This window comes from Eutrigla gurnardus (assembly GCF_963514095.1).
Source record: "Eutrigla gurnardus genome assembly, chromosome: 3".
Classification (NCBI taxonomy): Eukaryota; Metazoa; Chordata; class Actinopteri; order Perciformes; family Triglidae; genus Eutrigla; species Eutrigla gurnardus.
In genome coordinates this window covers 4,092,955-4,109,321 of record NC_139917.1, presented here as the reverse complement: position 1 = coordinate 4,109,321, position 16,367 = coordinate 4,092,955, and the positions used below count along the sequence as shown (strand labels likewise).

General features: G+C 43.6%; 1 protein-coding gene across 1 annotated transcript in view; it reads right to left on the bottom strand.

Annotated features, from left to right (window-relative positions):
* Positions 1-16,097, bottom strand: part of LOC311011513 (zinc finger protein GLIS2-like) — a 49,001-nt gene extending 32,904 nt beyond the window's left edge. The window contains exon 1 of the mRNA XM_084006513.1: positions 15,762-16,097. The gene's annotated coding sequence lies outside the window, so the exon portion shown is untranslated. The remainder of the gene's footprint in view (positions 1-15,761) is intronic.
* Positions 16,098-16,367: the final 270 nt, after the last annotated feature.

Sequence of the window (16,367 nt, the reverse complement as noted above, 5' to 3'; positions counted from 1 at the left end):
AACCAGCTCTATTTTTTTTCTTCCAGAGCTACTTTTGTTAAGAGTGAAGGGCGGTGGCGCTTGCTTTTAGCACTAAATGTGGCTTTTCTTCCTGAGTAAATGACCTGTCGTTCCCTGAGCTCAGTGTGCAGGTCTGGGGGCTTGTCCTTTAAGTGTTTGGCTAAGTCGGAGGTGTTTCCGCCGTTAGCCATGCATGTTTTTAAACACCGTTTACACAGTGGCGCATCGGCGTTAACTGCCTCGCCTTGCGCATTTGTTTTTAGCTAAAGTACTGCTATATCGCACTTCGCGGCGCTGGTTTGTCCGCAAGTTGCGGCGTGGTGACGGTTGCAGCAGCCAGTCTCCTCTCCGTGCTTCGCTCGCTCGCGCTCTCTCGCGCTCTCTCTCGCGCTCTCTCTCACGCTCGCTCGCTCTCTCTCTCGCGCTCGCTCGCTCGCTCTCTCTCTCGCTCTCTCTCCAAGCTTTCCTCCTGCTCCGTTTGTTGTTCCAGTCCACGCTGCTTGCTAACTTGCTAGCGGTTTCCTCCGGCTTGCTTGCTTTTTCCTTTTATCTCTCCAAGCTGCGGCTCGCTCCTCGTCCTCTCAGCTGGAGTTACAACGCGGTGACGTCACGTGGCGAGTTCGCCGCGCTGTTGCGGGCGCTGTTGCGGGCGCTGTTGCGGGCGCTGCCGGCGGCGCTGCAAGTACCGGTCCCGTCCAAATGCAATATAGTACCGTTTTAAATTCCTCAGTACCCCGGTACCAAATTAGTGCCGGTATACCGTGCAACCCTACTTCCATCTATCCATCCTTCCATTCATTCATCCATCCATTTACCACCCATCAATCAATTTACCATCCATCCATCCATTTACCACCCATCTACAATCCATCCATTTACCAACCATCTATCCATCCATCCATCCATTTACCACCCATCTACCATCCATCCATTTACCACCCATCTACAATCCATCCATTTACCAACCATCTATCCATCCATCCATCCATTTACCACCCATCTACCATCCATCCATTTACCACCCATCTACCATCCATCCATCCATTTACCACCCATCTACCATCCATCCATTTACCACCCATCTACCATCCATCCATCCATTTACCACCCATCTACAATCCATCCATTTACCACCCATCTACCATCCATCCATCCATTTACCACCCATCTACCATCCATCCATTTACCACCCATCTACAATCCATCCATTTACCAACCATCTATCCATCCTTCCATTCATTCATCCATCCATTTACCACCCATCAATCAATTTACCATCCATCCATCCATTTACCACCCATCTACAATCCATCCATTTACCACCCATCTACCATCCATCCATCCATTTACCACCCATCTACCATCCATCCATTTACCACCCATCTACAATCCATCCATTTACCAACCATCTATCCATCCATCCATCCATTTACCACCCATCTACAATCCATCCATTTACCAACCATCTATCCATCCATCCATTTACCACCCATCTACAATCCATCCATTTACCACCCATCTACCATCCATCCATCAATTTACCACCCATCTACAATCCATCCATTTACCAACCATCTATCCATCCATCCATCCATTTACCACCCATCTACCATCCATCCATTTACCAACCATCTACCATCCATCCATTTACCACCCATCTACAATCCATCCATTTACCAACCATCTATCCATCCATCCATCCATTTACCACCCATCTACCATCCATCCATTTACCACCCATCTACAATCCATCCATTTACCAACCATCTATCCATCCATCCATTTACCACCCATCTACCATCCATCCATTTACCAACCATCTATCCATCCATCCATTTACCACCCATCTACAATCCATCCATTTACCAACCATCTATCCATCCATCCATTTACCACCCATCTACCATCCATCCATTTACCAACCATCTATCATCCATCCATTTACCACCCATCTACCATCCATCCATTTACCAACCATCTATCCATCCATCCATTTACCACCCATCTACCATCCATCCATTTACCAACCATCTATCCATCCATCCATCCATTTACCACCCATCTACCATCCATCCATTTACCACCCATCTACAATCCATCCATTTACCAACCATCTATCCATCCATCCATCCATCCATTTACCACCCATCTACCATCCATCCATTTACCACCCATCTACAATCCATCCATTTACCAACCATCTATCCATCCATCCATTTACCAACCATCTATCCATCCATCCATTTACCACCCATCTACCATCCATCCATTTACCAACCATCTATCCATCCATCCATCCATTTACCACCCATCTACAATCCATCCATTTACCAACCATCTATCCATCCATCCATCCATCCATCCATTTACCACCCATCTACAATCCATCCATTTACCAACCATCTACCATCCATCCATTTACCAACCATCTATCCATCCATCCATCCATCCATCCATTTACCAACCATCTATTCATCCATCCATTTACCAACCATCTATCCATCCATCCATTTACCACCCATCTACAATCCATCCATTTACCAACCATCTATCCATCCATCCATTTACCACCCATCTACAATCCATCCATTTACCAACCATCTATCCATCCATCCATCCATCCATTTACCACCCATCTACCATCCATCCATTTACCAACCATCTACCATCCATCCATTTACCAACCATCTATCCATCCATCCATCCATTTACCAACCATCTATCCATCCATCCATTTACCACCCATCTACAATCCATCCATTTACCAACCATCTATCCATCCATCCATCCATTTACCACCCATCTACCATCCATCCATTTACCACCCATCTACAATCCATCCATTTACCAACCATCTACCATCCATCCATTTACCAACCATCTATCCATCCATCCATCCATCCATCCATCCATCCATTTACCAACCATCTATTCATCCATCCATTTACCAACCATCTATCCATCCATCCATTTACCACCCATCTACAATCCATCCATTTACCAACCATCTATCCATCCATCCATCCATCCATTTACCACCCATCTACCATCCATCCATTTACCAACCATCTATCCATCCATCCATCCATTTACCACCCATCTACCATCCATCCATTTACCAACCATCTATCCATCCATCCATTTACCACCCATCTACAATCCATCCATTTACCAACCATCTATCATCCATCCATTTACCACCCATCTACAATCCATCCATTTACCAACCATCTATCCATCCATCCATTTACCACCCATCTCTCATCCATCCATTTACCACCCATCTACCATCCATCCATTTACCACCCATCTACAATCCATCCATTTACCACCCATCTACCATCCATCCATTTACCAACCATCTATCCATCCATCCATTTACCACCCATCTACCATCCATCCATTTACCAACCATCTATCCATCCATCCATTTACCACCCATCTACCATCCATCCATTTACCAACCATCTATCCATCCATCCATTTACCACCCATCTACAATCCATCCATTTACCAACCATCTATCCATCTACAATCCATCCATTTACCACCCATCTATCCATCCATCCATTTACCACCCATCTACCATCCATCCATTTACCACCCATCTACCATCCATCCATTTACCAACCATCTATCCATCCATCCATTTACCACCCATCTACCATCCATCCATTTACCAACCATCTATCCATCCATCCATTTACCACCCATCTACCATCCATCCATTTACCAACCATCTATCCATCCATCCATTTACCACCCATCTACAATCCATCCATTTACCAACCATCTATCCATCCATCCATCCATCCATTTACCACCCATCATCCATCCATTTACCACCCATCTACAATCCATCCATTTACCAACCATCTATCCATCCATCCATTTACCACCCATCTACAATCCATCCATTTACCAACCATCTATCCATCCATCCATCCATTTACCACCCATCTACCATCCATCCATTTACCAACCATCTATCCATCCATCCATTTACCACCCATCTACAATCCATCCATTTACCAACCATCTATCCATCCATCCATCCATTTACCACCCATCTACCATCCATCCATTTACCACCCATCTACAATCCATCCATTTACCAACCATCTATCCATCCATCCATCCATCCATTTACCACCCATCTACCATCCATCCATTTACCAACCATCTATCCATCCATGTACCAACCATCTATCCATCCATCCATTTACCACCCATCTACAATCCATCCATTTACCAACCATCTACCATCCATCCATTTACCAACCATCTATCCATCCATCCATCCATTTACCAACCATCTATCCATCCATCCATTTACCACCCATCTACAATCCATCCATTTACCAACCATCTATCCATCCATCCATCCATTTACCACCCATCTACCATCCATCCATTTACCACCCATCTACAATCCATCCATTTACCAACCATCTACCATCCATCCATTTACCAACCATCTATCCATCCATCCATCCATCCATCCATTTACCAACCATCTATTCATCCATCCATTTACCAACCATCTATCCATCCATCCATTTACCACCCATCTACAATCCATCCATTTACCAACCATCTATCCATCCATCCATCCATCCATTTACCACCCATCTACCATCCATCCATTTACCAACCATCTATCCATCCATCCATCCATTTACCACCCATCTACCATCCATCCATTTACCAACCATCTATCCATCCATCCATTTACCACCCATCTACCATCCATCCATTTACCAACCATCTATCCATCCATCCATTTACCAACCATCTATCATCCATCCATTTACCACCCATCTACAATCCATCCATTTACCAACCATCTATCCATCCATCCATCCATTTACCACCCATCTATCCATCCATCCATTTACCACCCATCTACCATCCATCCATTTACCACCCATCTACAATCCATCCATTTACCACCCATCTCTCATCCATCCATTTACCACCCATCTACCATCCATCCATTTACCACCCATCTACAATCCATCCATTTACCACCCATCTATCCATCCATCCATTTACCACCCATCTACCATCCATCCATTTACCACCCATCTACCATCCATCCATTTACCAACCATCTATCCATCCATCCATTTACCACCCATCTACCATCCATCCATTTACCAACCATCTATCCATCCATCCATTTACCACCCATCTACCATCCATCCATTTACCAACCATCTATCCATCCATCCATTTACCACCCATCTACAATCCATCCATTTACCAACCATCTATCCATCCATCCATCCATCCATTTACCACCCATCATCCATCCATTTACTACCCATCTACAATCCATCCATTTACCAACCATCTATCCATCCATCCATTTACCACCCATCTACAATCCATCCATTTACCAACCATCTATCCATCCATCCATCCATTTACCACCCATCTACCATCCATCCATTTACCAACCATCTATCCATCCATCCATTTACCACCCATCTACAATCCATCCATTTACCAACCATCTATCCATCCATCCATCCATTTACCACCCATCTACCATCCATCCATTTACCAACCATCTATCCATCCATCCATTTACCACCCATCTACCATCCATCCATTTACCAACCATCTATCCATCCATCCATCCATTTACCACCCATCTACAATCCATCCATTTACCACCCATCTACCATCCATCCATTAACCAACTATCTATCCATCCATCCATTTACCAACCATCTACCATCCATCCATTTACCACCCATCTACCATCCATCCATTTACCACCCATCTACAATCCATCCATTTACCAACCATCTATCCATCCATCCATCCATTTACCACCCATCTACAATCCATCCATTTACCACCCATCTACCATCCATCCATTTACCAACCATCTACCATCCATCCATTTACCAACCATCTACCATCCATCCATTTACCAACCATCTACCATCCATCCATTTACCAACCATCTACCATCCATCCATTTACCACCCATCTACAATCCATCCATTTATCATCCATCTATCCATCCATCCATTTACCAACCATTTACCATCCATCCATCCATTTACCAAACATCCATCCATTTCCCAGCCATATATCCATCCATCCATTTACCAACCACCCATCCATCTAGCCATTTACCATCCATCCATCAGTCATGATATGTCAGAAATGATTGACAATAATGTAGAAGGAAGTCATGTCTGTGTTTAAAATGTGCTTCAAGCAGAAAACAAGTGAATACTTGACTTGACTTTGTGTATTGAATTTAATGTTTCGAATGGAAGAAGCTCCAATTGCTCCAATCCGCTCACAACACGACACCTCCCTAGAAAAATGTTGCACACAGAACCATTGTTTTCTGGTGGTACAGCACACCTGGTGCACTCCTCTAGCACCACATTTTCTAGTGTTTTTTAGACGTAAAAGTTTAAATATTCTCAAGTTTTCAATGTCTTTGGTAGAATCAAACCACTCGTCAATGTCTCACTTGGCCCAGGCAGCCAATGACATGGAGCAAGAGGCGGGCGTTACTAATTAACAACTTTCTTCCTGTTTTGAAAACAAAAGTTTTAAAAATATACTGACATGTGCTAATCCAACCCTGTCTCCTACAAAATAACGTTCCCCTACAATTAAACTTCACTCTCAGTTACATTTCCAGGGAAACCATTCATACCAAATGGTTGCAATTTGAAACGAAAAACTACTGAGTTAGGTTGAGTAAAAACATCCTGGTTTGGCTGAAAATAACTGGGAAATTGAAACAAAACCAAAACACAACAAAACCATTTGGTTCTAAAAAGACACCGACATCCGTCTCCTGGAGAAAGCCTTGTGCTTTTTGATCTATCCACCACCAGACCTCCTCCCTACGTGGACTTCAACGGAGTCATTTAAGACCAATTTGTGATACATCAAGAGCAAACCTAATCCATGCCAAAATATGTTTCCTATAAAAGATAATTAACGGTGTAGTTAAGTAGTGTGGGAATGTCATTTTTAGGAGAGCAGGCTGGTTAACCATACGAGGCCTTTACACAAACAGGAGACAAAAGAAGACACGTACAGTATTTACAGTCAAATGGGAGGTGTGCTAATGGAGAGGAGTGATGAGGAGGCCTGAAGTAACAGATAAACCCACCTCATCCCTCTTTCTCTCTCTCGAGCTCTAAAACTTACCCATGTATAGTCATGATGGACAGACTTCAGGCTAATGCTATTTTGGTGTTCGTACGAGTCATATTCCTATCCTATTCCTTAATGGAGGACGACAAAGTTTGAATTGTTTTTTTCCCATGAAGGGAAACTAAACTGAGCCGTCTCTCTCAGAAACACTTTATGTTCATGTATAGCAAATCATACCCAAAGTTAATATTGTTTTCATTGTGTACTTTACTATTTGGTGGTTTCCAGCCACACTGAGCAGCTGTTTTACAGCAGGAAAGCTCTGTACTGCCAACGAGATGCTACCTGTCCAGACACAGGAAGTGACTTAAACTGTGTTCACAGCTTATTCTGCTGCTCCCAAGCAGCCACAAGGAACAGTCATTGTTGCTTTAAAGTGTCAGTTCAACACGTGGGTTTAATATTTGTTCGTAAAACAAAGTGAATCCAAAATGGTTGGGCTTTACATAACTACGTGCAATTAGGTTTAGGCAACAAAATGAAGATTTGTATCTTACTGTAGTTGCTCTACTACTTTTTCCTTTCATAGACACAGATCTTCTAGTCTCTTCATGTATCCTTCTCCTCACTCATAACCCCACCCATAATCCCTTGCACCACCATCACCATCATTCCACCATTTGGCAGTGGGACAAGGTCAACACAGAAACTTCTCTACGTCTCCTCCCTGTAATTCCTCGCCATCAGCGGAGCAACAGATCCCTCCCCCTCCCCGATCATTTCATCCACCGCCACCCTCTGAGAAGTGAGGGAAAAAATAAAGATGGAGACCAGGATGAAGGCCAGGTCCAGGGATCGAAAGCCGACATTCTAGGTCAGTGTCGAAAATATGAAGACGGAGGACGATGGAGAGGGATGGGACGTGAGGAAATGAAAGGCAGAGGAAGGAAGGAGAGGATCTGGTAGAGAGAAACCAAGTGTTTTTAACCTTTGTTGTCAGGCGAAGCAGACGATGCCGAGAGCAGTCTGCATCCCAGAATTCAATCTGTCCCTCTATCGTTGTCCTCCCCTGTATGTCTGTTTTGTCTTTCTCTTTAATTTCTTTCTGTCTGTCTCTGTTTCATTCTCTCAGCTCTGTCATCCAGACCTAAAACACACAAACACATGCGCCTCACATTCCTACGTGCAGAGCAGATTCACCCAGTTTGTTTCCACTGTGTGTGTGTGTGTGTGTGTGTGTGTGTGTGTGTGTGTGTGTGTGTGTGTGTGTGTGTGTGTGCCAAGCCAGTAAATAATAACCAATCCCAGCTGGACTGTGGGCCGTTCCTCTCGTTCTCGTTGGGGAAACAAAGAGGGAGAGAGAGGAAAAAAGGCTCCAAATAACAGAGTAATGAGCTGGAAAAGAGTCAGCGGAGAGTTGAGAGGAAGAATTAATAACATTTTAATGCTAACAGACATTATGAGTCTGGTAGTCATTGGTCTCTAAGAGTTGCATGCCATTTGAACAAAATAAATTCTGATTTGTACTCATTTCAAAGCTTCAGAGAGTGCTTTTTCATCCTGCCACAAAGCAAATTGGAGGAGGAAAACTGCTGCACAGGTAAATAAACTCCTTACAAAAGTGACTCATTAAGTTGGCTTCTTCACACTAAAGAAAGTAATCCACTAACTCCACCCTGATTATTTGGATTTAGGTCAAGTAGCTGAAATTAATTAAGTAGGGCAATTGAGTAAGGGAGAGGAAGGAGTTGATGGAAACAGAGACCATAGCGACCACTATGGTGGACATATATACTACAGAGTAGTGGCCAAACTACTGGATTTATACAGAAAAGGAGTCACAGGTCAAATAAAGGTAAATGGGTGCTTTTCAAACCAAGAAAACCAATGCTTGTACACCAGAAAATACCATGTACCACAGAAAATTCATTATTTATCAATATAACTACAAAGACGACTAATTATTACTAGGACTAGTTGATATCATAGTAGTTTATCGGTGCCCACATATTACAAAAAATAGGTCTGTATCTGCTTCTCTTAAATTTAAATTCAAGTGGATGCAATACTTTATACTGTAATTCAGAGCGCGGGCTACAGATGTGTTAAACGTGAAGCGAATTTTCATCTTGCGTTAGAGTCGCATGAGTTTTATCCATGGGATAATTTGTGTTTCTTCACACAGAGGAAGTGGGGCTTATGTTGAAGTCACAGATACACAAGGAAACCAAACCACTGGATCACTGGATCTAGCCAAACACATGTTGGCTGGTTTACTACAGCTGTATAAACACATAATGAACAAAAAGGACTGTGATTAAATTTTAAAAATTGTATAAAAAGGATGCAGAAATAACTACATAATGATGGTGATTTGTAAACAAGTCTGAATTCATGCGTTGTTAGGTCTGTCTGCAAGAGGATAAGCAAACAATCTTTAAAATGCTTTTTTTCTGAATGGAGTCTGGATTGATGGGTGCTAGCTATGCTAACATTGTAGCTGCTCCATCAACACAAAAAGTAATGTCATCAAATAACAACATAAATACGGCAGCGACATTGTTGTTTCTACCATAGAAGTCTCTGGTTTACTAATAGGCTATCACGATACAGCGTGATGCAAATTTCTGGCTCGAAGCTTAAATTTTACTTCAGTTTTGATGTAAACGCAGCATAAGTGTCCACTCAAAATATTATGATGCTATGTTTAAATCTGTAAATAATTAAAGGTAAAACAGGCAGAAATGGTAAAATTTCTGTTCATGGACTAATCAAATAAAATTTCTCTTTCCCGCTAACTCTGACTGGGTCTTCCCAGTGGCCTCTTCCCAGCTGGTCGTGCCTAAAACACCTCCCTAGGGAGGCACCAAGAAGGCATCGTTAACAGATGCTTGAACCACCTCAGCTGTCACCTTCCGTTGCAAAGGAGCAGCGGCTCTACTCCGAGTCCCTCACGGATGACTGAGCTTCTTACTCCATCTCTAAGAGAGATGCCAGCCACCCTCCTGAGGAAACTCATTTCGGCATCTTGTGCCCGCAATCTAGTTCTTTCGGTCATGACCCATCCCTCATGACCATAGGTGAGGGTAGGAACGAAGATTGACCGGTAGATCGAGAGCTTTGCCTTCCGGCTCAGCTCTCTTTTCGTCACAACGGAGCGGTTGCAATACCGCCCCTGCTCTGCTCCGATTCACCAATTCGCCATTTTCAATTTACATTATCCCATTACTCGCGAAAAAGACCCTGAGGTCCTTGAACTCCTTCACTTGTGGTAAGGACTCATTCCCTACCCGGAGCAGGAAGTCCATCGGTTTCCTGCTGAGCACCATGGCCTCAGATTTAGAGGTCCTTTGGACAAAAGTGCTATATAAATGAGGCCATTTACCATTTTGCCATTTATTCCTCACCATAATTAACAATAGATCAGTTGTCATTACAACAACCTTTCAAGAACCATGAAGCAGATAGTGTGGTAAGTAAGTAAAATGAATCTTTGGTGATGGACATTGGCCATTGAATGTAATGTGGGGATACAGATTCAGGCAGTATCAGTGACACGGTTTTATACTGTAACCAACAATAATTCTTGCCAAACATGGCAAGTTTATCCACTAAATAACCAAGTGGACAAGAGTTCTGAGACAATTAATCGTTTAGTTGGTTGACACAATAATAATAATGAATTAAGTAATAACTTAGTAAGTTACATAAAGATACAAGCACATTCTGGGCCCAATACCAATAATAAAACTGGTATGTGAGAAGAACTGAATGTCCCAAGATAGACCCTTAAAGGTGTCATGTTGGTAAGTCCTAAGCTGATTCCACCTATTTAAGTCTAGACCATCGACTGTTTATAAGTTGTGGACTATGGTTTTGAAGCCTCAAGTTCAACATTTTGTCTGTCGCCATCTTGGAATTTTTGCAACCAGTGAACTGCATCTGGCTCCATCTGGCTTCTGCTGTGAAATTGTTAAGTTAGCTTTCATAATTCAAGGTAGGTCAACTTAACAGCTAAGAGTAAAAGTCATCACAGGAGTTAAAGCCAAAGGTAGCCACACCCTAAAGCATATACAACTGAGATAATAAATCAAGAAGAAGTAGCGTCATAGACTTCTCATTGACTTCCATGAAATCAGAATTTTTGCAATCATGGCCAGCAGAGAGAATGCAAGTTTGGGGCACTCCATCATTGGCTATATTTTTCAGAACCAGAGGTTGCATAAAATTAAATTATATATATATATTTATAATTATATATATATAATTATATATAATTAAATATAATTATAGATAATTAAATTATAGATGATTGGACAAAACAAGCAACTTAAAGGCATCACCTCTGGATGTGGGAAACTGTGATGGAAATATTATATTATTTTATGGACCAGATTAATAAATTGTTTGAAGATGTAGCCATGAGATTACAAACAATCAAAGTATCCTGTAGTTGCAGCCTAGTGGAGTGAAAAACCTGTTGAATCTGACACCGAAGCCGACACCACATTTATGAGCCTTGTCTGACTCAAACCCATCTGTCATCCCTTGTCACAATCACAGCTCCCATCTTCCTTTATGCATGTATTCTTCTCTTTCTCTGCTCATTGTTTAGTCCATCTCTTTGTTGGGTGGCCTCCATCCTCAAACACAGACCCAAAAGAAAGAGAGCGAGTGGGACAGAGAGGAGAATAAGAATGGGGGGGGGGGTGTCGGGGTGGGGTTTGTGGAATTTGGTCTATGTTTGGTTTGGAAGTAAAAGGCCCTGGCGCTGCGCTCTCAGGAGGATAATGGAACAGAAGAAAAGGAGGTTTATGGATGTGTGTGTACCTCACAGGTGGTCAGTACATGCTGACTGTGTGTGTGTGTGTGTGTGTGTGTGTGTGTGTGTGTGTGTGTGTGTGTGTGTGTGTGTGTGTGTGTGTGGTGAGCGGCATGCTCAAAGCATGTGTGTACATTTGTCTGTTGATTTGCAGATGTTGGCACAGATGCATGGGAGCTTTAGCATGTAAGAGTCGGATAGAAGACAGAGAGGAGGTGAATAAGACATTCCTAAGACTGAGGAGGAGGAGGAGGAGGGGGGGTCAGGGAGCCAGTGGTTAGTTAGTGGTTAGGAACTAAGAGGAGAAAAATGAATATCTGGTCCAGGGCTGGGCACAGAAACGAGACCACAACCAGCCAACGAGTCCAGCGAGAGGAGAGCAGTCACGAGAGTTGTATAAAAGAGGAGAACCAGGGGAGGCACCACCACCTCCTCCCCTTCTCCCATACCAGGCCTGCTGTGACTCCTGCCTCTGCTGCAGGGGAGGAAATGGGGGAGTGGAGCTTTTATAGCTGAGCTGAACCCGCTGAACCCTCCATGTGTTAACAGCAGAGGAAGGAGGCAACGGAGGGCCTGCAGCCAAACGGTCTCCTCCATCTGCTCCATCTCTCTCCTCCGTCATCACTGCTCCGCCATCACTCTCCTCCATCACTGCTCCTCCTCCATCACTGCTCCTCCATCATCTCCTCCATCTCTCTCCTCCGCCATCACTGCTCCGCCATCACTCTCCTCCATCACTGCTCCTCCTCCATCACTGCTCCTCCATCATCTCCTCCATCTCTCTCCTCCGCCATCACTGCTCCTCCATCATCTCCTCCATCACTCTCCTCCTCCATCATCTCCTCCATCACTGCTCCTCCGCCATCACTGCTCCTCCATCATCTCCTCCATCTCTCTCCTCCTCCATCACTGCTCCTCCATCAACTCCTCCATCACTGCTCCTCCTCCATCACTGCTCCTCCATCATCTCCTCCATCACTCTCCTCCTCCATCATCTCCTCCATCATCCAACGAGTGATGGAGGAGGGGTGTGATGAAGAGGGGGATAAGGGGAGTAATGGATGAGGAGAGTGATGGACAATAAGAATGAGGATGAGAGATGGTGATGGAGGAGGAGGAATGGAGCCATCATCTCCCTGTTCAACTGTTCACGCCATTCTTCCTTCCTCACTTCATTTCTGCTTTCACTTTTTCTTCATTCCTTTTCCACCTTAGCTGCTTCGTTCTTCTTGCTCACACATAAAAAGCACCAAAAAGAAAAATCATATGGAAAAAAGAGCGAGGACTAACCCTGAAATATCAGTTTGTCTTTTTTTGTTCTACCTAATAATAATAATATTGGATTTAAATGATTCTTTACTTTCCAGACTTAAATTATACTTTATTCTCTCCTTCTCTGATCCTCCTCTTGCTTTCTTCAGCTGTATATTTTGTTCTCTTCGTCTTCCTTCTTCAATTCTTCCATCTTTCCTTTGTTCTTGTATTGTTGGATTCCTTTTCTGTACTTGCTCCTCTCTGTAAACGTTTTTTCTTTAATTCCTTCTTCTTTCATCCTTTGCCTCGTTCTTTTTTAGGATACGTTTCCCCTCCAGAGTTGACAGAAAATAAGGTGTTTCTGTCTGGACGTTGAAGTTGACGCAATAAATGCTGAGGCCACCAGGGCTCCTTCCTTCATTCTTTTTAACTTTTTTATATTTTTTATGTCTTCAACTTTCTTATTGGTTTCTTTTTCCTCCTTTGTTTTCTTTGGCTTTCTCCTCTTGCTCCCTTCATCCATTTCTTTCTCTCCACGTCTTTCCTATTTTTCCATCAGTTTCTCCTCACGCTCTTTATTCTTCTTCCTCTTCCCTATATATCCTCCCTTCCACATATATATGAGCGGCAGTCCCACCCGGCAGCAGACAGCGTGGGCAGAAGGACTTCGCTTGGCTCAGGGCCTTTTTTTAAATCCGTCTGTCCAACCTTCAGAGAGCAGCATGATGCAACAAGCCTGCAACCTGCATGCGGCTGCCGTCACACAAAAACCCCACATTCCCTAAATGCGTCACCCTGACCGCCACCATGGCCAGGAAGGGGGTTTGAGTGGAGTGGAGCCGACCCACCCATCAGTCACTCCCTGAACCTGCTCTTGGGAGTTCAATAAGTAAAAGTGTGAAAATCAGTGAAGCTGAGTCAGGAGGTGTTTCGAAGGAGGTGGATCATAATTTAGGGAGGAGGAGGAGGCATGATCAGTGATTCGGGAGTCGTGTCATGAGGGTGGTGGACTTTTGAACTGGGAGGAAAACAAGGGAGGTCCAGGTCTCGTCTCCTGGGAGTCGGTGCAGTGGTGCTAAATGTAAATGTAAATGCTATGTGAAAACCTGTCTTCTAGAAAATGGCGTACCCCACAACTAAACTCAACGTCTGGACTTCTGGATTGAACTGTTGTAAGTTCTAAATAGTTGAAGAAAACATGCTACAACGCCACATAGTTAGGTTTAGGCAACACAACCACTTCAAACAGGGCACTGTCACCAGTCTGCCTGTTAAAGTCGGACCCGTCCATCACCAGACCTCCTCACTACGTGGACCTCCACAGAATGGTTTGAAACTAATTAGGGATATATATGTTTCCCTCAAAACAATTCACAATGCAGAAGAAGCTAAATTATTCTCAACTTTTCTGCACCAGGCGTGGAGTCGCACAGCTCCATCAAACTGAGCGAGGGGCGGGCTTTACTACTTGACCACCTGTTTTGATGGCAGTAGATGTGGTAGCATCGGACAATGAAAGTTTGGTGTTAGTGTTTTTTAATTATAGGATAAACTTTTTTTTTTCTTTTTTCCCTCCTCATCCAACAGCAGAACAACATCAAGAGTTCCACATCTCAAATCCACATTTGATCACCTGGTTGATCACGAACACCCCTTCCACAGGCTCATCAGCTGTTTTACCTGAGCACCCTGGGGCGGTTATGAAACAGGGATGCAACAGGGTTCAAACTACGTCCACAGGTTCACCAATTAGTAGCTTAGTGGCCTTGTGGTCAGCAAGACCAGCCCTGGTTGCTATAAGTCGCAGGATATGGGAGAGTTGATCATGTTTATGTTATATTACATTGTTGTACAGTCTTATGTTTTTTTCACACCAAACACACATTGTATACAAAGTCAATGTTAAGATGCAAATAGTAGCAAAATCATGCAAATTATGTTGTATGCAAAATGTGTGTATTTGCGTGAGTTGAAATGTTAGTTAGCTTTTTGTATTTTGTTAAATATAATGAATCAGTAAAGAAAGAAAAGTTGTTAAGATTGACACATCAATGAATAATTTACCTTAAATTAATGAGATATACACACACACAACCTGGGTCAATACTAATCATAAAAACATGTATTCATAGGAAGTATCCAAGAGGAGTAAGTGAGGGCCCAGGATCGAGCTTTGGGGAACTCTTTTCTGGTGAAGAGTTGTAGCCTAGATGAGGAGAACAATGTAACTTTCAGCCTATAGACTTAGACTTAAAGTTCACCTTCATTAACTTAGTGGATGTGGATTTGAACACTGGTAAGGATACGCTTTACACACACACACACACACACACACACACACACACACACACACACACACACACACACACACACACACAAACACACACACACATATTTATATATATATATTTATTTATTTGTATTTATTTTTGTATTATTTTATGAACACAAATAAGCCTCCATAAAAAGATGCCATACCTGCATGCAGTGATGTCACAGCTGATAAAAGATAAAAGTGCGGTGTGCAACATGTGTGATGCTTTACCTTCCAGCAGCCTGTGGTCGCCTAACAGCCTCTTCTGGTCCCTGCAGTCCGTCCGACGGCGCGTCCCGGAGACTCAATCTGACGAGTCAATAACCGAAATCAAGCGAGTTTCTCCGACGTTTCCCGAAACATCTTCAATTCACTTCTCAGTTGTGTCTGGCTGCTTTCACAATAAAAGCAAATCCTCCCGCGGGGGCTCGTTCAAGACTAACAACAACAACAACAACAACAACAACAAAAACTGCCTTTTTTCAGATGAGCAACCCAAAATGTTGTCCTGAAAAGCGTTGTTGCTCGACACTCGGCTTGGAGGCGCATCGCCCAGTTGCGACGCTGGTCAACTGAGCTTCAACGGCGGGGAGGAGGGAAGAGACCGAGAGGGGGAGGGAGGAGGCGACGGGGAGGAGAAGCGACTGAGAGGTAGGGGGGAGGAGGAGTGGAGGGAAGAGACCAAGAGGGGAGGGAGGAGGCGACGGGGAGGAGAGACTGAGAGGAGGAATAGAGACGGCGGAGGGAGGAGGAGAGGAGGAGCAGAGACTAAGAGGGGGAGGTGGGAGGAGAAGAGACTGAGGGGGGAGAGGAGGCGAAGAGACTGAGGGGGAGGGA